Raw genomic sequence first — 23,912 nt, 5'->3', positions numbered from 1 at the left:
ATCATTTCAGTGGATACAAAGGATTTATAGCAATGGAAAATTAGCCCTAGCCAGTTTGCTCAGCGGATAGAGCGTGGGCCTGCGGACTGAAGAATCCCCGGTTTGATTCAGGTCAAGGGCACATGCCTGGGTTGCGGGCTCCATCCCAGTAGGGGGCGTGCAGGAGGCAGCCTAGTCAATGATTCTCTCTCATCATTGATGTTTCTATCTCTCTCTCTCCCTCTCCCTTCCTCTCTGAAATCAATAAAAATATGTTTAAAATTAAACACACAAAAACAATGGGAAATATACCTGAATTACATTTCTCACATCATACTCTGTCCAGCTCTCCCGGGTTATAACTTCATATGTGAGCTGGACACTGTGCACGTTGACAATGTCTGTTCCCAGGCACAAAGGCTGAGCTCCCCATGGCCCTCGGAGTGCAAGCAATCACGTGTGTGTGCGTGTCCCATGCACACGTGAACACGTGCAAGTTCATTCATCTTAGAAGAAATCCCTCCTTTTTTCTCTTTCAGTTTCAACCCTGGGTGTAATGCTCTCTCTTAAAAGTTCCCTCTCTCTCTCTTTTTTTTCCTTTTTAACTCATTTCCTGTTTGTTTTTTTTCCTTACTCTCTCCTTCCCTCCACTTTCGATTACATTTCACATTTAGGGGCTTGTGGGAAAAAGAGAAGCGAGTCCTATCGCGTGAAAGACCTTATTCCGGTTGATGAATAGGTTCCTTGGTTTTGCCGTTCCCACCCCAGCATTCAAAAATTATCATCTTTTATACATGCGGCCGCGGGAGGGGGGTGGGCCCGGGCACCCGTTCTTTTAAGGCGTCAGGAAATTACAAAACGTATACTTGCGAGGTAAGCAATTTTTGCTGCCCGCCTGCTCATCCATCTTTTTAATGAGCCTTGTTTATAACCCGACGCCACGCTTCTCCTCACCTCCCCTGTTTACGTCGTTGGCCCCTTTAATTAAGAAAGGAACCAGTTAAAAGAAAGTGAGAAGAAATATTAATATGATCTGATTAATTCAGCTCGCAGGAGGTGATGGGGGCCCAAGGTTATTATAACCTATAAAGGCAAGGCGAAGAAAGCTGTGTTCATTTGTAATTTTATTAGGCGGAGCAAATTAGCGAGTCTGCAGGGCTGTGACAAAAGACCCCGGTCCTCCTTCTTTCTTACCCCCTACTGCAGGGGCCAGGTGCCCAAAGTTAGGCCCCATATTAGGCAAATGATGGCTGATCCATCTCCCCTGCACATCTAATGAGATCTCGCCTCCAGACCGGGCCTGTGCTCATTTGGAAAGATTAGCTGGGATGTGTGTGTCCGGCTGCTTCAGGTCCAAGGAACTCAAAAGCAAAACCCGGGGTAGAGGGAGCGAAACCCAGAAAAGGGTTCAAGACACATCGATGGGCCCTAACCCGGTTTGGCTCAGTGGATAGAGCGTCGGCTTGCAGACTGGAGGGTCCCAGATTCCGGTCAAGGGCATGTACCTTGGTTGTGGGCACATCCCCAGTAGGAGTTGTGCAGGAGGCAGCTGATCGATGTTTCTCTCTCATCGATGTTTCTAGCTCTCTATCCCTCTCCCTTCCTCTCTGTAAAAAATCAATAAAATATATTGGAAAAAAAAAGACACATCGATGGGCAAACTGTTAGCAACAAACTATCCAGGGCCAGTTGGAAGGGGGTGAACTGAAAATTCCATTCGCAAAGAAATGTCAGTGCTAGCGGGTCCCTTCAGACGGACGAGAAGGGAGAAGTTCTACCTGGGTGGCCTTCCCCTCCCCTGGCATCTCCCCGCTCTGGCCCCCCTGACATCAGAACCCACGCTTTTGCCCACTTTCACGCCGTCAAAGGAAACGGCAGGGTTTGTTTCCGGCCATGTGGTGAGCCCCAGCAAGGTAAGAATTGAAAGGAGGAGAAATGAGACATGGCAGGCAGTTCTTAATACAAAGATTTCAATTCCCATCAAGGAAGGGGGCCTTCATCCCGGGCTGGGCTGGGGGTGGTGAGAAAAGGCTTTCATTATTCCCAAATCCTGTCTAGACAAATTTGCTTGGCCTCCGCTGTACAAATTATAGTTTCCCTTGTCTTGCTTCATCTCATCAACGCGCTCCTAAACTCTCCTCTCAGACCTGCTGCTAATCTGGTGCTTGTTTGGGCTCGACTTGGCGTCTTCCGCCAGCGGCACCGATCCTCACCGGCTTGTGCCTGACTTTGCTATTATGAGAACTCCGGGGGCCTCCCACCCCACTTTGGTCTAAAACGAGGATTCTATCTCGTCTATTTTCATACTGGAACTACACTGTGCTAGTTCTCAGTGTGACGTATATCCTGAACAGAGAGTCCTCAAGGGCCCATCTGAGCTGTGAACCAAATCCAAGTTTGAAAAGTAGTCATGCCCGGCTGGTGTGGCTCAGTGGTTGAGTGTCGAACCCATGATCCAGGGGGGTCATGGTTCGATTCCCAGTCAGGGCACATGCCCGGGTTGCAGGCTCGATCCCCAGGCCTCAGAAGGGGGTGTGCAGGAGGCAGCCGATCAATGATTCTCTCTCATCCTTGATGTTTCTATCTCTCTCTCCCTCTCCCTTCCTCTCTGAAATCAATAAAATATATTTTTTTAAAATATATGACACTATATTAAGTAATGAGATGCTTTGAGAACCGTCATGAAATAGGAAATGCCTTCCCCCTTGAGAAACCTCCTATCCAGTTGTGCTCGGTGAAAAGATTAAACTTCGGACAAGTACGCAGATGGTGGGATACTTGATGCAACCTACACCTCAAAGCTTTGTGACATTGACCCTTATTCTTAGATAAATGCAATCATTCATGCTCCTAGATATGAAACAATTCTTCCCACTGTTAGATGAAAAGCCCGGAGTGTATATATAGCTGAGCATATCAAAACCCTTTGGGACGGGCTGATGTGTATCTGTAAAGAGGGAAGCACAATTAGATTAGGAATCCATTGTACAGACAGGATACAGGTCTAAATCGGTAGTTTGGGTATTTGCAAATGTTCTGCAGGTTATTGGCTCCCCATGGAAGTACCCTGTCCCAGTGAATAGTGCTAAAATAAAACCGTATCCATTGCCTTCCTATCTTAGCGCTTACAGACAAAGGGCTCAGGATGGGAGTCCACTAACCTTGACCTTCCCTAAGCAGACAGACACCGTGTGGCTCTCCATTGCTAGTTTATATTTGCAGTACTAAAAAGATTAATTGATTGTTCAATAAATTATCACTTTACAGATCGGGCTCGTCTCTTAAACAAATCACCAATCACCTTGTTAACACGTAGGTATAAATTAACTGTTTTCAATAAGAGGAACATTATCCCCCATGTAGGTGTGGCAATTAGATTATTGATTTTAGGTAAATGACTAGTTAATTATGCAATAGGCTTCATTTCTTCTGTTAATTAAACGACTGCTCTTTTAAGTCAATAAACTATAGCCTCCGGAGAAATGAGAAGTTTCCCATTAGAAGGGTCCAACTACCTCCTCCCACATGGGGCAGCATATGACCGGTCTTCTTCTGTCAAAACAAAGAGTCACTCTTAAGAAGAACTCTTGAGAGCGAATTGTCTTTCCAGCTCGTTCATCGTTCATCTCTAGAATCAGAAAGCAAATCTAAATAGAAATACTTACTTGAAGGGAAGCTACTTATTTCTCTTTGGTAAAACTCTGCCTGAAAGAAATCCAGCTCTCTCCATCTCATTGGGTCTCACAGTGACCAGCTTTAACTTACCTTTCACTTCTCTCCACCCAGCACCCAAGGGCTCCCAACATGGTGCCACGCCATGTGGGTGATAGGCGTAGACCTGATCCAGCCGGGACGAAGGACTGTTTCCAGAACTGTCCTGGGAACAGAGCCTCCATGCAGCTCACAATGTCCTCACCCACTTGCCCCACCCCTCTTCTTCAGTCTTGACCAAAGATTGATCCATAAATGTTGACTCTTGTCCTGCTCTCATTGGGAAGTTTCTTTTTATTTGTTATATATTTTTATTATGGAGGGGGGAGGTTCTAGTTGCTTTGCCTGGACACCTGGAATATAAATGTGGTGATGCCCCTCACTCCTATTTCATAACCGGGAGAGGCTTCTGACTCATTGATGGATTCCAGACTTTTCTTTGTATATTATGGGTTCAGGGCCAAAGTCTGCAAATCTGATTGTGGTTTGCACATAGTAGAGGCACAGTATCTCTCTATATATAAAAGCCTAAGCAACCAGCTGACCAGTAGCTATAATGCACACTAGCCGCCAGGGGGCAGACGCTCAATGCAGGAGCGGAAACCACAGGTATGGAAACATGGAACAGACTGATGAATCTCTGAGGGAAGTGGGGAGGTGGGAGGATGGGAAGAGATAAATCAAAGATCTTATATGCATACTAGAGGCCCGGTGCACGGATTCTTGCACCGGTGGTGTGCCTCGCCCTGGCCTGCGGGGATCAGGCTGAAACCGGCTCTCCAAAATCCCCAGATTGCGAGAGGTTGCAGGCAAGGCCAAGGGACCCCACCAGTGCACAAATCCGTGCACTGGGCCTCTAGTTAATTAAATAAATGAGTGGAAAGGTGGGAGCCATGTAGTGTATTTGGAGAAAGCCCTGGGTCAATTCTATGCAGGGATGTCACTAGCTCCCCAATAATAACAAGTGGGTTATTTTTAATTTTAGGCATTGTCTTAAGGGTGGTCCACAGACATAATAGCTACAGTGGTCATTATTACATTTATTGATTGCTTACTATGTTTCAGACATCAATCTCAGATAAACGGCTTGCATTATCTTATTTAGTCTTCACAATAACACTTTTCAACACATTTTATTAGCCTCGTTTTATAGGTGGGGAAATGGAGTCATAGGACCCAATGTCACAGAGAAGCTAAGCAGTAAAATTAGGATTCAAACCCAGGAAATATGACTATAAAAGCTATACTTTTAACTACTATCCAAGCACCAGAGTGGAGTTCAGACAAAATGACCAGAGCCAAAGGATCAATAGTGTGCCCCAATGGCTCAGCTGACCTGAAATCTCTTTGGTAAAAATAACAGCCAATATTTAATAAGAACGTATTTCATTTGCTCAGTTCCAAAGTGAACATGCAGCCTGCCATTTTATCAGTCACAGCTCAACCATTTAAGAATGGGTTGGTGGCCCTAACTGGTTTGGCTCAGTGGATAGAGCGTTGGCCTGCGGACTGAAAGATCCCAGGTTCGATTCCGGTCAAGGGCATGTACCTTGGTTGCAGGCACATCCCCAATAGGGGGTGTGCAGGAGGCAGCTTACTGATGTTTCTCTCTCATTGATGTTTCTAACTCTATATCCCTCTCCCTTCCTCTCTGTAAAAAAAAAATCAATAAAAAATATCTTTAAAAAAAAAAAAGAATGGGTTGGTGTTCTATGCAGCAGAATAGATGCTGGATGTTAAAACACTTGTGAGCCCAGCCAGTGAGGCTCAGTGGTTGAATGTTGACCCATGAAAAGAAGGTCAGGGTTCGATTCCCAGTCAGGAAACATGCCCCGGTTGTAGCTCAAACCCCAGTAGAGGGCATGCAGGAGGCAGCCAATCAATGATTCTTTCTCATCGTTGATGTTTCTCTCTCTCTCTCTCTCTCTCTCTCTCTCTCTCTCTCTCTCATCTTCCTTCCTCTCTCTGAAATCAATAAAAAAAATCTTTTAAAAAAAGAATGCCGATTCCGGTCAAGGGCATGTACCTTGGCTGCGGGCACATCCCCCGTAGGAGGTGTGCAGGAGGCAGCTGATCAATGTTTCTCTCTCTCCCTTCCTCTCTGTAAAAAATCAATAAAATATATTTTTTTTTTAAAAAAAGAATGCTTGTGAGTCCAACATCAGCATCCCTCTTCCTGCTAATGATTTCAGCACTAGACATGAATAACGGATAAATAAAAATCCCTTTCCCGGGACCGAATTACTTGCTCAGAGCACAGAAGTAGCTGCAGCTCTCATCCACATTATGGTTTTCTTTGAATATTCCCTAATTAGTTTACAATAGTTGGATGTGGTCCCACTGACCACAGAATGACTTTGGCTGCTTCTTCAGAATCAGGATGTTCCCTTTTATGGTAAAAGTTATAATTAGCTGAAGAAACTGCACTCGTTCAAAAGCATCCCCGTCCATGAAACCTGGTAAAAGTTGAGCTGGGGTTTTGCAGGAAGCCTGTTACACATGATTTTTCGAAAGCTGTTTTCAATCATGCAAATGATTTTCTTCCTTTGCAATATGCTAATGCAATCTGATTTATTTCAGTTGTAAAAGTTAATTACAATGTGTTTGTGAGTCCCTAAAGATGATGTATTAAATGTTTATAACCAGGATTATTAAAATGTCCTGTCTCGATTACAGAGCCTCTCTTTCGAACACTAGAACTAATTGTAGCCTTAAATCACAACAACCTCACCGTTAAAATTAACACCAGGGCAACATTGCATAATTTTAATTAATTTTAATTTGGCCAAAGCAAATTAATTTTTGTTTTCTGGAAGGACAGCTAAACTCTTCTGTAGCCTGCTCCCGCCGAACCTGGAGTTCATAAACTTCGTTTCTTTCCAGGGAGGATTGCACCATGGGATGGAATCCACGTTTATTTTTTTTGTTCCAATTTGCATAGTTGGTCCTTTTCGATCCTCTTTGCACTTCGGTGAGGAAGTGAAACCAAAGTGGAATGCGGGTCGTTCTATAGTCAGGGAGACACGTTTTTCACTGAGTTTCACAATCTTCTTATCTCAGATCTTTGCAAATAGTGATGTTCAGAGGTCAAGAGACTTGTTCTCAGAGATTCCCATCTTTAGCACCCATTAAAAAGCTGCCTACACTTCTTTCCAAGTTTGCAAAACCATTTTTTTAAAAATATATTTTATTGATTTTTTACAGAGAAGAAGGGAGAGGGATAGAGAGTTAGAAACATCGATGAGAGAGAAACATCGATCAGCTGCCTCCTGCACACCTCCCACCGGGGATGTGCCCGCAACCAAGGTACATGCCCTTGACCGGAATCGAACCTGGGACCTTTCAGTCCACAGGCCCATGCTCTATCCACTGAGCCAAACCGGTTAGGGCAAACAATTTTTTTGTGAATCCTCGCTGGCGGATATTTTTCCCATTGATTTTTTAGTGAGAGAGGAAGGGAAGAGGGTGTGAGAGAGAGAAACGTGGATGTGAGAGAGACACATCGATGGGTGACTTTCCCTCATGCGCCCTGCCCAGGGCCGGGGATCTAACCTTGCAACCCAAGTACATGCCCTTGACCTGGAATTGAACCCACGACCCTTCAGCGCGCAGGCTACATTCTAACCACTGAACCACACCAGCCAGGGCATAATTTCACATGAATTAGCTTACACTCAATCTTCCATTGTTCTATCAGGCCGTGCAGAACTTGAGGAATAGTAACAGACAGGCTAAAAGGCATTTATTCCTAAAACTGACACGTCCTTCCCTGGACAGTTTCACCTCCAGTTCCCATTTCCCTGGAGAGCATGGCTGTTCTCTTTATTCAAAGGAGAGTTGCTTAAAAATTAGGGAGAGCCCTAACCGGTTTGGCTCAGTGGATAGAGCGTCAGTCTGCAGACTGAAGGGTCCCAGGTTCAATTCCGGTCAAGGGCATGTACCTTGGTTGTGGGCACATCCCCAGTAGGGAGTGTGCAGGAGGCAGCTGATCGATGTTTCTCTCTCATCGATGTTTCTAACTCTCTATCCCTTCCTCTCTGTAAAAAAATCAATAAAATATATTTTTTAAAAATAGGGAGAGCCTTGATAAAGAACCCTGAAGATATATCGTAGAAGGTCAGCATGACCCCCTGTAATCTAGAAAATCAGTGATACTATATAGAATTCCAGTGCCTTATCTTATTGATTACTAGAGGCCCGGTGCACGAATTCATGCACGGGTGGGGTCCCTTAGCCTGGCCAGCGATCGGGGCCGATCGGGGCTGGCCGGCTGGGGGGAAGGACTGCGGGAGATTGGCCAGCCATGGGAGGTTGGCTGTGGGAGCACACTGACCACCAGGGGGCAGACGCTCAATGCAGGAGCATCATAGTGACCGGTCGTTCAGTCATTCAGTCGTTCGGTCGATTAGGCTTTTACATACATAGATAAGTTGTAGGTCAGGGGTCCTCAAACTTTTTAAACAGGGGCCAGTTCACTGTCCCTCAGACCGTTGGAGGGCCGGGCTATAGTTTAAAAAAAAACTATGAACAAATTCCTATGCACACTGCACATATCTTATTTTGAAGTAAAAAAACAAAACAGGAACAAATACAATATTTGTATTTGCATGTGGCCCGCGGGCCATAGTTGGAGGACCCCTGTTCTAGGTGTTTTGAAGAACTGAATAAGTCATTTTTTATCTCAATTTACATGTAGATATTTGGCAATGATGTGAATATATATGTATATTTGCTGATCATTTAAAACTTAACCTGCCTACTCATACTTCCAGGCATTCCTTATGCACTTGATAAACTAAAGTCTTAGTCTTATTTTGTGTAACAAAAGTAATAATCATAGCCAAAATAAACCATAAGGTTAGTATTAAAATGTTAATTTATACCATCTAATTAAAGCTTAAACATATCAAGTAATCCTTTGTCATAACCAACACATTGTTTTTTGTTTTTGTTTTTGTTTTTGTTTTTTTTTTAAAATATATTTTATTGATTTTTTACAGAGAGGAAGGGAGAGAGATAGATAGCTAGAAACATCGATGGGAGAGAAACATCGATCAGCCGCCTCCTGCACATCTCCCACTGGGGATGTGCCCGCAACCCAGGTACATGCCCTTGACCAGAATCGAACCCGGGACCCTTCAGTCCACAGGCCGACGCTCCATCCACTGAGCCAAACCAGTTTCGGCCAACACATTGTTTTTAAGAGTGAAAGAGGAAGCTGTTAATAATTACATGAAAGCAATAGGCATAAAGCTGGAATCTCCTGGGCAAACCAGAACATTTGCTCACCCAGAACAGAAATGATGGAGGAGGCTAGAAACAAAATTAGAGCCATAATGTTCACACTCTCCCTGTTAAAATAAGCAAATAAACAAAAATAAGACAAATCTTAGAGCCTTAACCAAGTCCCTAGGAACTCTTGGCTTGTCATCGGGGAAGTTTCTCTTAAATGAAAGGAAATTCAGTCAGGGAGAATTAGTATGAGCAAGAGAAACAGAAGATGCTCGGGCTCATAATGAAAACTCAGAGGGAAGAAAAAAACCTTTATTATTTTTCCTGTTATTGATTCTGAACATTGTGTTCAGAGATTATTTGCATAATTTTGAATTTTAAATTTTATGTTGAGGCTTGTTTTATGATGTACTGAATGAACAAATTTTGTCATTTTTTTTTTCAAAATTTTGAGTAATTTAACTCAAACTCTTTATATTATTCCTGATTTTTTGTTGTTATTGTTTCCTGCTTTTGTTGTCAGTTATTAAGAAAAAAATTATTAAATTCAGTTACTTTGATTCTGGATTTTACATGTGATTCTTATAGGTGTGCTTTTGATGATTATATCATCCTCTTTGACACTTTCCTAATTATGAATTATCCTTCTTTATCTCTATGCATACTTTTTTGTAAAACCTACTATGTATAATATTAATATAGCATTATAGTTTTATTTTAGTGTTGGCATAGTGCATCTTTTTCCAAATCTTTGTTTTAGATTCTTTAGATGTCTCTTATTCTTTAGATGTCTCCTGTACACAGCACAAATACTGCTTTTGAGTTTTTTGGGGTGGTCCAACAATCTTTGTATTTTAATTAAATAATTTGGTCAGTTTATATTTAGTATAATTTCTGATACTCACTAATTCCATTTTCCTTTTCCTCTACTCCTGTGTCTTTATTTTTATTAATCATATTTTGTCAATCCAGCTTTTCTCTCAATCAGTTTGAAAATTATAACTTTTGTCATTTTTTTTATAGTTGCCTTAAATATCACATTATGACTGCTTTATTTTTAAAAGTAAAATATTAAGTTGCCCTCTTAGCACAGTAGGCAGTGCGTCAGTCTCATAAAAGTAAAATATTAATTCTGTTATGCTTTTACAGGGCAATGCAAGAAACTTAAAACATTTTATTTTTCCTACCTTTAAATCTGTATATGTATTTTTGTGTATTTTAATAGCTTTTATTTTTAAACATAAGATATTATTGTTGCTTAATATATTATAACTAGAGGCCTGGTGCACGAAATTTGTGCACTCGGGGGGGGGGGGGAGATCCCTCAGCCCAGCCTGCACCCTCTTGCAGTCCGGGAGCCCTTGGGGGATGTCCGACTCTTGGCTTAGGCCTGCTCCCCGCAGGGAGTGGGCCTAACCTGGCAGTTGGACATCCTTAGCACTGCTGCAGAGGTGGGACAGGATCCCACCACTGCTGTGTGCAACATAAGGTCAATACTTGGAACATCGGGAATATTGTTTGTGTGGTGAGTTGTTTTTGCTGTCCTTTATCTCATATTGTCTTGTTCCTTCATTTGCCTATTCATTTTTTATTGTGCACTAGACATCTGAGAGAGTCCTGCGTTCTTTGCCCAGATTTCGAAAGTGAGTCTCCTGCCTCTTCACATAGCACTTCATTATTCAAGTATGAAACATAACCCAAGCTGGAATAACCATAATTTTTCCCAAGTGTTTTTTCCTCGGCATATTAAGGAAGACCTCTGATTTTCTGAATGGAGTAGTTTGTTAGAGTGGAATTTTGTGCCCAGGTCCTTGAAGCTAGCTGTCTTGTCACTACATCCAGAGATTCTGAGAAATAAGGCAAGAGTAATTAATCAAGGTCAAGAAATGAAGAGAGTGTAATTCAGTCCCGATCTTATCCTCTTAAATGGTAGCTGGAAAGCCATATCTGTATGAGCCATTCACATCCCCCATTTGCATGGCTCAATAAATTCCCTTTATTAGTTTAGATACTTTTAAATTGGATTTTTGTAACTTTTAATTAAAAAATTTTCTCACTAATTTGTTGAGTTAATTCAGGCACAGGAAGAGGTTTAATGGTTATAAAAAGATCTTGGAAGATTTGACTAAAAGCAGGGAGACAGAGAAAAGAGATAGCAATAAATGGTAAAATTTGCCTGGTTGGTGTGGCTCAGTGGTTGAGCGTCGACCTATGAACCAGGAGGTCACGGTTCGATTCCCAGTCAGGGCACATGACCAGGTTGCAAGCTCAATCCCCAGTGTGGGGCTTGCAGGAGGCAGCCCATTGATGATTCTCTCTCATCATTGACTTTTTTAGCTCTCTCTTCCTCTCCCTTCCTCTCTGTAAAAAAATCAATAAAATATATTTTAAAAAAATAAAAATGTTTCTCTCTCATCGATGTTTCTAACTGTCTATCCCTCTCCCTTCCTCTCTGTAAAAAAATCAATAAAATATATTTTAAAAAAATAAAAATGTTTCTCTCTCATCGATGTTTCTAACTGTCTATCCCTCTCCCTTCCTCTCTGTAAAAAAATCAATAAAATATATTTTAAAAAAATAAAATAAAATATAACTTTTAAAAATGGTAAAATTCTACACCCATGGAATTGTAATGGAGGAAGAAATAGTGTATGGGTCGGAGACATATAGTACCAGTAAGAATAGAAAGATCACATTAGGTATGAAAAACTTTATCATATTTTATCCACGACAGCATCTTCTATAAATTAAGGACAGCACATTCTTAGGACTTCCTTGAACTTGCTTGAAATCAAACTGTGTACAAATGCTAGTATCTTAATTCAGAGTATTCAACCTCTGGGTAGATTGCTTGCCTTAGCAACTTTAGTTTTAACTTTTCCACATCGCTTCATCTGGGTGATGAAATCATGTGAATTGCCCACCAAAGAAAGTTTCAATTCCAATCCCAGTGGATGGGACAATTCCATTTATCTTCGTCTTTGTGGGCAACGACATAAATACAATTTGCATTGTTCTACCGAAGCTATTTTAGTTAAAAAATGCAATCAGTTGCCTTCCTCTGTAGCTTTAGGTACGTGTGACCAGGGAGACCTTTCCAGAAGAAGGTTGTAAAAGTACTTAGATAATAGAGAAGGGCTATTCTACCCAAATACATGTGCCAGGAGGAGATGGTAGACGTCTCGCTGGAGCCTAATGTTTCTAGATAAACATTTCTGGTCATGGATGATTTTGAAAACACATATCTGCTTTCCTGTGTTTCTTCTATTCACTCTTATTGTTGAACCCAGCTCTAAAATTGGAATTGGTGGCAGCGTTGTTCCTTGTTCTCCGTGGAGGGTTATCAAGGCCATAATAGGCCTTTTTCCTCTTTCCAGAGTCTTAATTGTACAAGTAATCTCAACATTGACTTTGAATTGTGAGAAATCGAGGGGGCAGGGGGGAGCCCCGAGAAGATCGAGTTGGGTTGTGAAACATGGAATTGTTATGTCATAACCGCAGCGTTTCTCATCGGAAAAAATCTCTTTCCCAGCTCTGTGGGGAGAAAAAAACTAAAGATGGCTTAGAAAAATCCGAAGGAATGAGACACTTCTCCCCTCATTCTGTCACATTTTTGCAGAAGAGAAGCAGCGGAGAACTCCCATGTCCGGATGACTCACCCGATTGGAATTCACACATCACATAGGACGAGGGGGCTCCCAGCCACAAAATGCCAGATGCAAAGGTTACCGTCCTAGCACATTTCCTAGAAGACAACCTAGAGTCAGCCCCGTCCCCCTCACTCCTTCCAAATCCTGCTTTGTGTCTTGTCACCCACCCTGTAAGCACAGCAGTGGCGATCCCAGAGATAAACAGGGAGATACGGGGACAAAGCCGGGGAACTGGGTGGGAAAAGAGCAGTTAGAGCGAGCCCGTGTGAAGCCAGGAGTGGAAAACTTCAAGCGATGCACGCTGAGATGCGGGAAGATGCCTCCCAGCTTGTTAACGTGAGTTAAGTTCAAACAGTGCTGTCAACAGCTACGCTGAGCGTGTCCCAGACTCATACGGCGGCCTGTGCTGTGTCTCCCAGTGGTGGGGCTGTCTAGGCCGGAGGGAAAATCGCAGCATTACATCTGGTGAGCATCTAGCAACTCCCCAGGAGGCCCCGAGAAAGGTACCCATTTAACTAGCAGGTGTCCCCGCATTCGCCTTCAGTCACTCTTAACTCTGAAGTGTTTTATGCCAACAGAACATGCATGTAGGTTCCATTACACATTACACATCGTTGACTGCCTGGTAATTGTTTCATTTTGCACATGTTTTTCTTATTACACATGTGATTAAAAAAAAAAATACCCTAACCCAGTGGTCGGCAAACTGCGGCTCTCGAGCCACATGCGGCTCTTTGGCCCCTTGAGTGTGGCTCTTCCTAAGCCTTAGGAGGACCCTAATTAAGTGAATAACAATGTACCTACCTATACAGTTTAAGTTTAAAAAATTTGGCTCTCAAAAGAGATTTCAATCGTCGTACTGATGATATTTGGCTCTGTTGACTAATGAGTTTGCCGACCACTGCCCTAACCGGTTTGACTCAGTGGATAGAGCATCAGCCTGCGGACTGAAGGGTCCCAGGTTCGACTCCGGTCAAGGGCATGTACCTTGGTTGCGGGCACATTCCCAGTAGGGAGTCTGCAGGAGGCAGCTGAATTGATGTTTCTCTCTCATCGATGTTTCTAACTCTCTATCCCTCTCCCTTCCTCTCTGTAAAAAATCAATAAAATATATATTTAAAAAAATGTAGAAAATGCAAATTCATATACACACACAGAGAGGGGGGGGAGGGAAATGAAGGTTCCCCAATAGTATTATTCATTTTTTAAAGATCAATCTGTTTGTGATTTTTAAAAGTAAAATTGGGCCCCAGCCAGTTTGGCTCAATGGATAGAGTGTCAGCCTGTGAAATGAAGAGTCCCAGGTTTGATTCTGGTCAAGAGCCAAGTACTTTGGTTGTAGGCTCAATCCCCGTCCCTGGGCTGGGCGCCTAAGGGAGGCAACCAATGGCTATGTCTCTCTCACATCAATGTTTCTCTCTCTGTGTCTCTCCCCCTCCCTTCCACACTCTCTAAAAATCAATGGGAAAATATCCTCGGGTGAGGATTAACAAAAATAAAATTGGATGCATTATTGCAGTATCCAAGCTGAAATTATTTTAAAATAGCTTTGGGAGAGGGGTTGCCAAATAGAGTAATAATGTGAATTAAGCTCTAAAAAGAGGGGAAAATAGAGGATGTATTTTCAAAAGAAGTTATCTATTAAATGGGGGAAAATTAGTGAAAAGATTACAACACACTAGAAAGACTTTGGGCTCTATGTAATTATGTTATTTAGCTTCTCATGAGAGTTTTAATAAAGCTAGTTTTTTTCCTTTTATCTGAATTTATTTTTATCTGACATATTAAAACTTTTTAATTTGAGCTCTGAACTTAAAAGCCTCCAATTAGCCCGAGGTGATTGAGCTCAGTGAATAGAATGCTGGCCCACAGACTGAAGGGTCTCAGGTTCCATTCCGGTCAAGGGCACATACCTGGGTTGCAAGTTCCCTGGCCCTGGTCGGGGTGCGTGCAGGAGGCAGCCAATCAATGTGTTTCTCTCAAATCGATGTTTCTCTCTGTCTCTCCCTCTCCCTTCCATTCTTTCTAAAATTCAATGGAAGTTGCCAGATGGCTGCAAGGGTGCCGTGTGTCTTTGGGGAGGAACTGAGTGAGGGTGGCTCAGCTTTCAGGTGTGGATGGATGGGTGGGTGGGTGGACGGATGGGCCAGCCGATAGACGAACAAACGACTGAAGGCACAGCACACAGAAATAATCAGCTACACTTGTTCGCATTCTCCTCAGAAAGGTGTGTTTGAAGAGACTAGGAGATGGGCTCAGGTGGCATTTTTCTTGAGACAGAAGACTTGCCCAGAATATTCTCACGTGGTGGCAGGCAAACCACCAGCACTGCCTCCCTCGCAGGCACACACTCCCTCTTTCTGAGTCCAACTCTAAGGTACAATGTAGGAGAACAGGTTCCAAGGACACAGGGAGGATTCCGCCTGAGGACTTCAAATGCTGAGCCCCAGTGCCCTGGGTCTGAAATCCCTTGGAGGCTGGGGAAAGGCTGAACAATGAGGCAGTAATTAAACAAGTAATTACCGGTGTGGCTCAGTAATTAAACAAGTAATTACTGGTGTGGCTCAGTGGTTGAACATCAACCTACAAACAGGGAGGTCCCAGTTTGATTCCTGGTCAGGGCACATGCCCTGGTTGCAGCTAGATCCCCAGTGTGGGGCGTGCAGGAGGCAGCCGATTGGCGGTTCTCATCATTGATGTATGTTTCTATCTCTCTCTCCCTTCCTCTCTAATATATATATATATATATATTTTCAATGGATGGACCTGCATTACCACATTGGGGAGGAGATGAGGGAAGAGACAGGCAGGAGGAAGATTTGATCATGGAAGTAGGAGGACTTGGTAACTGTTGGGAGATGGAGAGGAAGGAGAGGGGAAGGTGTCAGCCAACAACCAGATTCTGGCTTCCGATCTGGAAACAGTGATATAAATTTTCCAGAGAAAGCAGGCAAGGGGAGGGGGCGATTTTTGTGGTAAGAAGAAGAATTCAGCTTTGGATAAGATTTTGGGGCACCCATGGGACATCTGGGGACAGTAGTTGGTTTTAAATATAGAAATGAATTTCTGGACAGTTACTGAATAAGAGCTACAATTCGCTCAATGTGAGTTATGTTCTGGACATTTCTAAGTACTTTACATATTTTAAGCCTCAAAATAACCAAATTAAATTTATTTTAAGATGATTAAAACGTCAAATAGCATGGTTAAGTGGCTTCACCGTGGTTGCACGGGGAGAGTATAATAAATTAGACATTAGTAGAGGAAAAGAAAAATAAAAGGAAGAAAAACAAAAACCAAAGGAACATCAATGGATTTTTAAAAATGAGAACGAAGCCCAGCCAGTGTGGCTCAGTGGTTGCGCATCGACCTATGAACCAGGAGGTCGAGGTTCGATTCCCGGCCAGGGCACATGCCCCGGTTGCAGGCATAGTCCCCAATAGGGGGTGTGCAAGAGGCAGCAATCAATGATTCTCTCCCATCATTGATGTTTCAATCTCTCTCTCTCTCTCTCTCTCCCGCCTCTCTTCTCTGAAATCAATAAAGAAAATATATTAAAATAAGGGATAAGCCACTTCAAGTCTTTCTCAGTACAAATAAACGGGGAATCATTATTACTTAGTTGACCTGAATTACAAATACAGAGAAATACATGTATTTACAAGTAACAGGATTACAAATGCAATACAAATAAATACATATAAAATTGTGATTGCATGGAAATCATAATCATACCTTGACATACGGGATGATGTGTAACATGTACATATGTATAGATCACAATGAGCACGGCCTCCACCTCTCTAGTGCAGTGGTTCTCAACCTTCTGGCCCTTTAAATACAGCTCCTCATGTTGTGACCCAACCATAACATTATTTTCGTGGCTACTTCGTCACTGTGATGTTGCTCCTGTGATGAATCATCATGTAAATATCTGATAGGCAGGATGGTCTTAGGCGACCCCTGTGAAAGGGTCGTTCGGCCACCAAAGGGGTCTCGACCCACAGGTTGAGAACCGCTGCTCTAGTGGGTGCACAGAGAAGACCAGTTCCTTCAACAGCCTTCCCCTTTAAGGACACAACTGAAAACCCGAAGCAGATGTGCCCGAAAGCTACATTTTTCTCTCCTAATCACTCAGAGGAAAGGAAATTCCCCTTTTTTAAAAAAAATATTTATGCCTTTCCAAGTGCAAGTTGGCAAAATCATGTTCTCAAGACATAAAAATCTGCATTTTTTTTGCCACTTTAAAAGGCAAAAGATCCACCAGGGACTTCTCCCCTCTGGGGAGAGGAAAGTGATGGGATCCATCCTTATTTGTCAGAAACCACAGGGACAGGCCTGGGGCGCAGGAAACAGGCCCGGGGGAATGAGCGGGGCGGGGCGAGGCAGGATTGCTAGGGCAGTGACTTCTGGCGCCTTTGAACTTCGAACTTTGAACTGGGGCATCCTAATGGCCGTGGGTTGATTGACTTTTCGACATTCTCCTTTGAAGTTACCATAGCAGGGCCTGCCTATTGTTTTTAAGCAAGTGACTAGAAATTAGCACTATTTTGTGAAAGTTCTTAACCATTAGTCAATGACCATTTCCCTCTCTTTCTTTTTTTTAATATATGTTTATTGATTTCAGAGAGGAAGGGAGAGGGGGAGAGAGAGAAACATCAATGATGAGAGAGAATCACGGATCCGCTCCCTCCTGCACGCCCCACACTGGAGATCAAGCCCCCAACCTGGGCAAGTGCCCTGACCGGGAATCGAACTGTGACCTCCTGGTTCATAGGTTGACACTCAACCAATGAGCCACACTGGCTGGGCCATTTCTAATTTTTTTTTTTTAGCCATAACTGTGGATCTTCAGTTATAAGAAAATCAAATAAGGACAAAGCTGTTTTACCAAATACCTCTCCTGTTTGGGGCACACATATTTATTGTACAGTTTGCTCATCTCTCGATGGGAAATGTAACATTTGAAGAGGTGAAGCAGGTACATGCTTGAATGCACTCACTCGGTAGGTGGGCAGGGGACTTAAGCCAGGAGTCAGTCCTGTCTCCACCTGGCCATGCCGTGGCTGGTATGGGGCAGGCACTCCATACGTGCTGATGAAACACGTGGCAAAATGCAGCAAAGTGAATCTGCATGGAAAGAGCAACAGTGCGCTCATCTTATTTCAGACTGTCATCTATGGAATGTCAGTTTCTTCTTAGTTGCAAGGGGCAGACTTAATATGCACCTTGACTTGGAGAATGAGTTGCTTTCATGTAAGGGAAGACCCAGCACAGCTCCTGGCATGTGGGAGACAGGTCAGAAGAATGGTGATGACGATGGGGACAATGACAATGATCATGATGGGCTTAACTACAGCCCTCACTGGTTTGGCTCAGTGAATAGAACATTGGCCTGAGGACTGAAGGGTCCCGGGTTCGATTCCAGTCAAGGACACATGCCCAGGTTGCGGGCTCGATCCCCAGTAGAGGGTTGTGCAGAAGACAGCCGATCCATGATTTTCTCTCCTCGTTGATGTTTCTCTCTCCCTCTCCCTTCCTCTCTGAAATCCATTAAAATATATTTTTTTTAAATACGTGTTTACATAGAAGTGGCTTCCATAATTCCGATTTGGGATCAGACTCAAGTTTTTGACAGCCTTTGCACAGTGAATTGATAAATTAAGACTGGGTGGAGGAGAAGGCAAGGTTCCCTGATTTCTTGTTGCATCGCTCCCATCACTAATTCTATTCTCCACTTCCCATGCGCCATGTGCATTATGGCCCATGCTGCCTCGACCAGCAACCTCCCCAGCAGATGGAGAAACTCAGCTAATTGCGTCTACCAGCTCTCAAATCACTGGCAACAGCTGGGTCGCCCATAGCGGGGCCGGTCCATTGTTGTTAAGCAAGTGAATAGAAGTTGGCCTCAGGGCTGGGAAGCTGGATGCTAAGGTAACCTGGGTCTCTTATGAGTTCACAAAGCCCTGGTTTCAGGTGTCACCTGGCTATTTAAAACATTTCTCTGAATAAAATGTCTACCGGCCCTCTACACATGCATGCCCCAGTTTATTTTATGCATGTATTTTTTTTTTAAAGAAAAGAGGGAAAGCAGATGGCTTGAATCATGTTTTATAGCCCTTTTATTTGAATGTGGAAATATACACATGTTCATACAGTAGTATCTCAACAACTGAAAAATGCACATTAAGCATGATTACATGGAAACTTACTCCGCTCAAATGAATCATTGTGTTTGAAGGCTGGCTGGAACTAGCCTAGCTGTTATTCTGCTACCTAGCATCAAATACACTCTAAAACTTACATTTTAGGGCTTTTCTAGTTGAAAAAAAAAAAGAGTGGTATTTTTTTTTTCAGAAATGAAATAAATATTTTATTTCTTTTTGTGACAGTGAACTTAGATGCCATCTTTTCATAACTCCAGACCCGTGGTCGGCAAACTGCGGCTCGCGAGCCACATGCGGCTCTTTGGCCCCTAGAGTGTGGCTCTTCCTAAGCCTTAGGAGTATCCTAATTAAGTTAATGACAATGTACCTACCTATATAGTTTAAGTTTAAAAAATTTGGCTCTCAAAAGAAATTTCAATCATTGTACTGTTGATATTTGGCTCTGTTGACTAATGAGTTTGCCGACCACTGCTCCAGATGAAGTCTGTCACCCATGCTATGAAAGCTGTCATTGTCCTTATACCAAAGATGACTTTTAAGACCAAGAATATAGTCCCAGAGCTCCACATGGGCCTGCCCACTTGCAGTATTAAGTGGAGGCTGATGGGTATTAATATTAACATGAGCCCAGCTGGTGTGACTCGGTTGTTGAGCGTCGATCTATGAACCAGGAGGTCAAGGTTTGATTGCTGGTCATGGCACAAGCCTGGGTTTCGGGCTCGATTCCCAGTAGGGGGCGTGCAGGAGGCAGCTGATCCATGATTCTCTCTCACCATTGATGTTTCTATCTCTCTCTCCCTCTCCATTTCCCTTCCTGGACCCTGGGGGGAGAATTCAGAAGATGCTTGAACCCATCACTCCAATCCAGCAGAGCTGTGTCAGGGTTGACACTGATTGTGTTTCTCTCTGGGAAAAAAAAAAATGGTCCCCTGCTTTTGCAAGTTCTCAGAGGATTCTGCATACCTCAGAATGTGTCGACCCCCTTAACTAAACGTCTTTACAATTTTTTCTCCCAGTGATTGCATTTGATGATTCCATGAGTGCAAAGTGGTAAGATCCTCAGGTATGGCATTTAAAGGTTGCCACCATTAATTTCCCTATCAGATATTTTTAAGATAAACTAATGATTGTTTTCGAACTTCTTAATCAATCTCTACAGACCTGAAGAAACTATGGAAAGAGCATCATGGGAAGTGTGGCTCCTGAGAAAAGATGCAAAGTTGTGTGTGTGTGTGTGTGTTTCCTAGGAGAATCGATAGCTTTCATCATATTCTCAATCACCAAAAGGTCAGGAAGCACCGATTTAGTGATTGGAATTTGCCCAAAATAATTTTACTAAAAATGGGTGGTCAGGAAAATTAAGACAGATCATCTTGACTAGGCAACTTGATTGGCTATTTTAACTGTGGGCAGATATTTGCGCCTCAGTATCAGAGCCGTTCATTGAAAAGGGAGATGATGAATGTGAGTACTTAAGATGTGAATTTAAATACTTCCAGCTTCTTTCTTTCTTTTTAATTCTCCCACTTTCCCTTTCTTCATTAGTCGAAGCTCTGGAGAGAACAGGGCCATTGATTAAAATATTTTGAATATTTTGTATACAGTCTTTCTCCCAGAAATACTTATTCGTACACCTGAAGTTACTTTGTTTTTGTTGACAGCAATTTAGAATTATTTATCAACAGCCTTAAAATCTTCATACTCTTTGGCCAAGTAATTCTATTCCTAGGAGTTTATCCTAAGGAAAAATCTAAAATATAAATAGCAGAAATATTATTAAAAAATTTTCCTTGTAGCATAATTTATGAAATCAAATAGCAAACACAAACTATAAGGTATTGATTAAATAAATTGTGGTGGCCCGGCCAGCGTGGCTCAGTGGTTGAGCATCGGCCTATGAACCAGGAGGTCACGGTTCAATTCCCAGTCAGGGCACATGCACGGGAGTTGTCCCATCTGGGAAACAATGATAGAAAGTAAAAGCGATTCAGCAAAACAATAGGCTGCATGTTCCAACTGTGTGCAGAGGCTACAGGAAGCAAAACCATTCAGAATTAGTAATTCAACAAGTACACGAGGTTACATAAGTATCAACTACAAATCATTACTTTCGTACGTTAAAGCACGCCCTTCACCACTATCGGGAATGACCTTGAGCCTGGCTGGTGTGGCTCAGTGGTTGGGCATTGACCTATGCACCAAGAGGTCACCAGTTCGATTCCTGGTCAGGGCACATGCCTGGGTTTCAGGCTCAATGACCCCAGTAGGGTGGGGCGGGGGGGTGAGCATGAGGCAGCCATCGATGATGCCGTTTCTCATTGATATTTCTATCTCTCTATCCTTATTTCCTCTCTCTTCTCTAAAAATCAATTTAAAAGAAAAGAATGAACTTGAAAACTGAAAACAATCATATAAGAGCTACCTCAAGAAATACCTTTGGCCCAATGGATACATTTTTGTTGTTGTTTTTTGTTAACTCTCACCAGAGGATATTTTTCCATTCATGACTAGAGCAGTGGTTCTCAACCTTCCTAATGCCGCGACCCTTTAATACAGTTCCTCATGTTGTGGTGACCCCCAATTTCATTGTTACAAATTGAACATAATTAAAGCATCGTGATTAATCACAAAAACAATATGTAATTATATATGTGTTTTCCAACGGTCTTAGGCGACCCCTGTGAAAGGGTCGTTCGACCCCCAAAGGGGTCGTGACCCACAGGTTGAGAACCACTGATCTAGTATTTTATTCCTTTGCTGCGGGTACCTCTGATAACAGGACATTCCCTTGTGTTGTCACGGGGGCGTTTTCATTTCTCACGGGCTCCTTCCTGGCATCCTGAGCATTTAGCCTGACACCAGCACCAGCCGGAGGCCAGAGGACGCATGTCTTCCTACCGCGGGAGTAAACTATTTGAGATTAGTTAGTGCTGCGGCCAGGAGTGGACAGCTGGGAGGCATTCTGGTCAAGGAGAAAAATGACACATCTCTGAGCTGGAAGGACAGATTGGAAAGTCCACCCATCGTTGTTCATAGTTCCTCTCTGGGAGGAAAAAACAAATACCAGCCAATTGCTGCAACCAACGAACAGTGACGCCCATGGGCTGGTCCCCCACGCGATAGTCCAGAGGAGAAAGTTAAGATGTTGCAGGCGACATGCCATAACCACTTAGGAAGTGGTGGGTGTCACGGCGACAAGTCCAACATCCTCTTCCCTGACCCCTCTGCTCTCTTGAAATGAGCAACGTTCACAGAGACTTCCCATTAAGATGCTCAAGTGGCATGTTCTAAAGCTGACGCTGGGAACTGCACTGTTGGAGCATGTTCTGTAGGAGCCAACCAGAATGCATTAAGGAAGGTTCTGGAAGTCCCCACCCGAACCTTCTGGAAGTGTCGCTCTATCTCTTTGAGGAAGCTCTAAAACCATAGTCTCTAAGATGTCTGCTAAGATTTTTGGGGTTCAGTCTGGAGGATAATTTGGTAATTTAGTGATATAATCTAATTACTCATTCAGTCATGCAATAGATATTTATTCAATGCCTACTACATGATAAACATTCTTTAAAATGTGTTTTTATTGATTTCAAAGAGGAAGAGGGAAAGAGAGAGAGAGAGAGAGAAAGAGAAAAACATCAATGATTAGATGCCCTAACCGGTTTGGCTCAGTGGATAAAGCGTTGGCCTGCGGACTGAAGGGTCCCAGGTTCGATTCCAGTCAAGGGCATGTACCTTGGTTGCGGGCACATCCCCAGTAGGGGGTGTGCAGGAGGCGGCTGAGCGATGTTTCTAACTCTCTATCTCTCTCCCTTCCTCTCTGTAAAAAAATCAATAAAATATATTTTTAAAAAATGATTAGAGAGAATCATTGATCGGCTGCCTCCTGCACGCCCCCCACTGGGGATCGAGCCTGCCACCAGGGCATGTATCTTTGGCTGGAATCGAACACGAGACCCTTCAGTCTGCAGGCCGACGCTCTATCCACTGAGCCACACCAGCCAGGGCATCTGTGCACCTGTCTGGCTTGTAAGCACCACAGGCAGCCACGAGCCACTGCCTGGCTGCAGGCTACCCTTTACCATCCTCTTTCCAGGCTTCTGAGTAAAGGTTTCCCTTATTAATTTTACCAGCCGGCATTCACTTAGCATTTGCTTTGAGGCGTAATTGACAGGCAGGGTGACACCCGCTTGAGAGGGAGCCATAAATCAGAAATTATTTTCAAAATTGGCTGAGGGGCTGAAGTGTTGAATAGGCAAACACAGGTAAAAGTCTCTTTATTAGGGCTGACAGGGACAGCAAATGCCAGCGAAGTGTTTCCTAATGTACTGGGGGAGATTAACTTGGGGGGCCCTGAGCCGATGGCGTGTTGCATGCTCTCTAACAAGTGTACCCCGAGGGGCTCCATCGGAGGGGAGCAGCAGGCTGTAAATGCAGAAGGAGCCGGCTCCTCAAAGGCCGGGAGCTCCGTTTCCCTGACATCCCCCTGCTCCTGGCCAATCACTCTTCTGCCTTCGACTCTATTTGCTTTCCGCGTCTTTCATGGAAAGAGCCGTAAGTCGTGATGCAAAGAACTTGACATTGTAATGAAGCCGGACACGGTGTTTGCAAGGAAGATAGGCGTGCAGTACATGACAACTGAAGAAACTTTCGTGGAATACGGGGACCTGGGAAGTAGACTGAACGTGTGTGTAATCTCCTCCATTAAAATAATAATAGCCTTCGCTGGTGTGGCTCAGTGGCTAGAGCGTTGGCCTGCGGCCCAAAAGGTCCTGGGTTCGATTCCGGTCAAGGGCACATACCTCGGTTGCAGGCTCCTCCCCAGCCTGGGCCCTGGTCAGGGTGCATGTAGGAGGCGACCTATTGATGTGTTTCTCTCACATCGATATTTCTCTCTGTCTTTCCCTCTGTCTTCCACTCTCCCTAAAAATCAATGGAAAAATATCCTCAAGTGAGAGTTTAAAACACAACAACAAAATAATAATAATAATACTTAAGTTCACATTTTTGGGGGAGTGAAGAATAGTCCATTTCCCTTCTACAGTGGGGCCTTGACTTACGAGTGTCCCGACTAATGAGTTTTTCGAGATACGAGCCGTCTCTCGGCTGATTTTTTGCTTTGAGTTGCGAGCTAAAACTCGGGTTACGAGCCAGCTTCAGATACCCCACCGCTAGTTGG

This window comes from Myotis brandtii, unplaced genomic scaffold (assembly GCF_000412655.1).
Source record: "Myotis brandtii unplaced genomic scaffold, ASM41265v1 scaffold308, whole genome shotgun sequence".
Taxonomy (NCBI): domain Eukaryota; kingdom Metazoa; phylum Chordata; class Mammalia; order Chiroptera; family Vespertilionidae; genus Myotis; species Myotis brandtii.
This window is presented reverse-complemented; position numbering follows the sequence as displayed.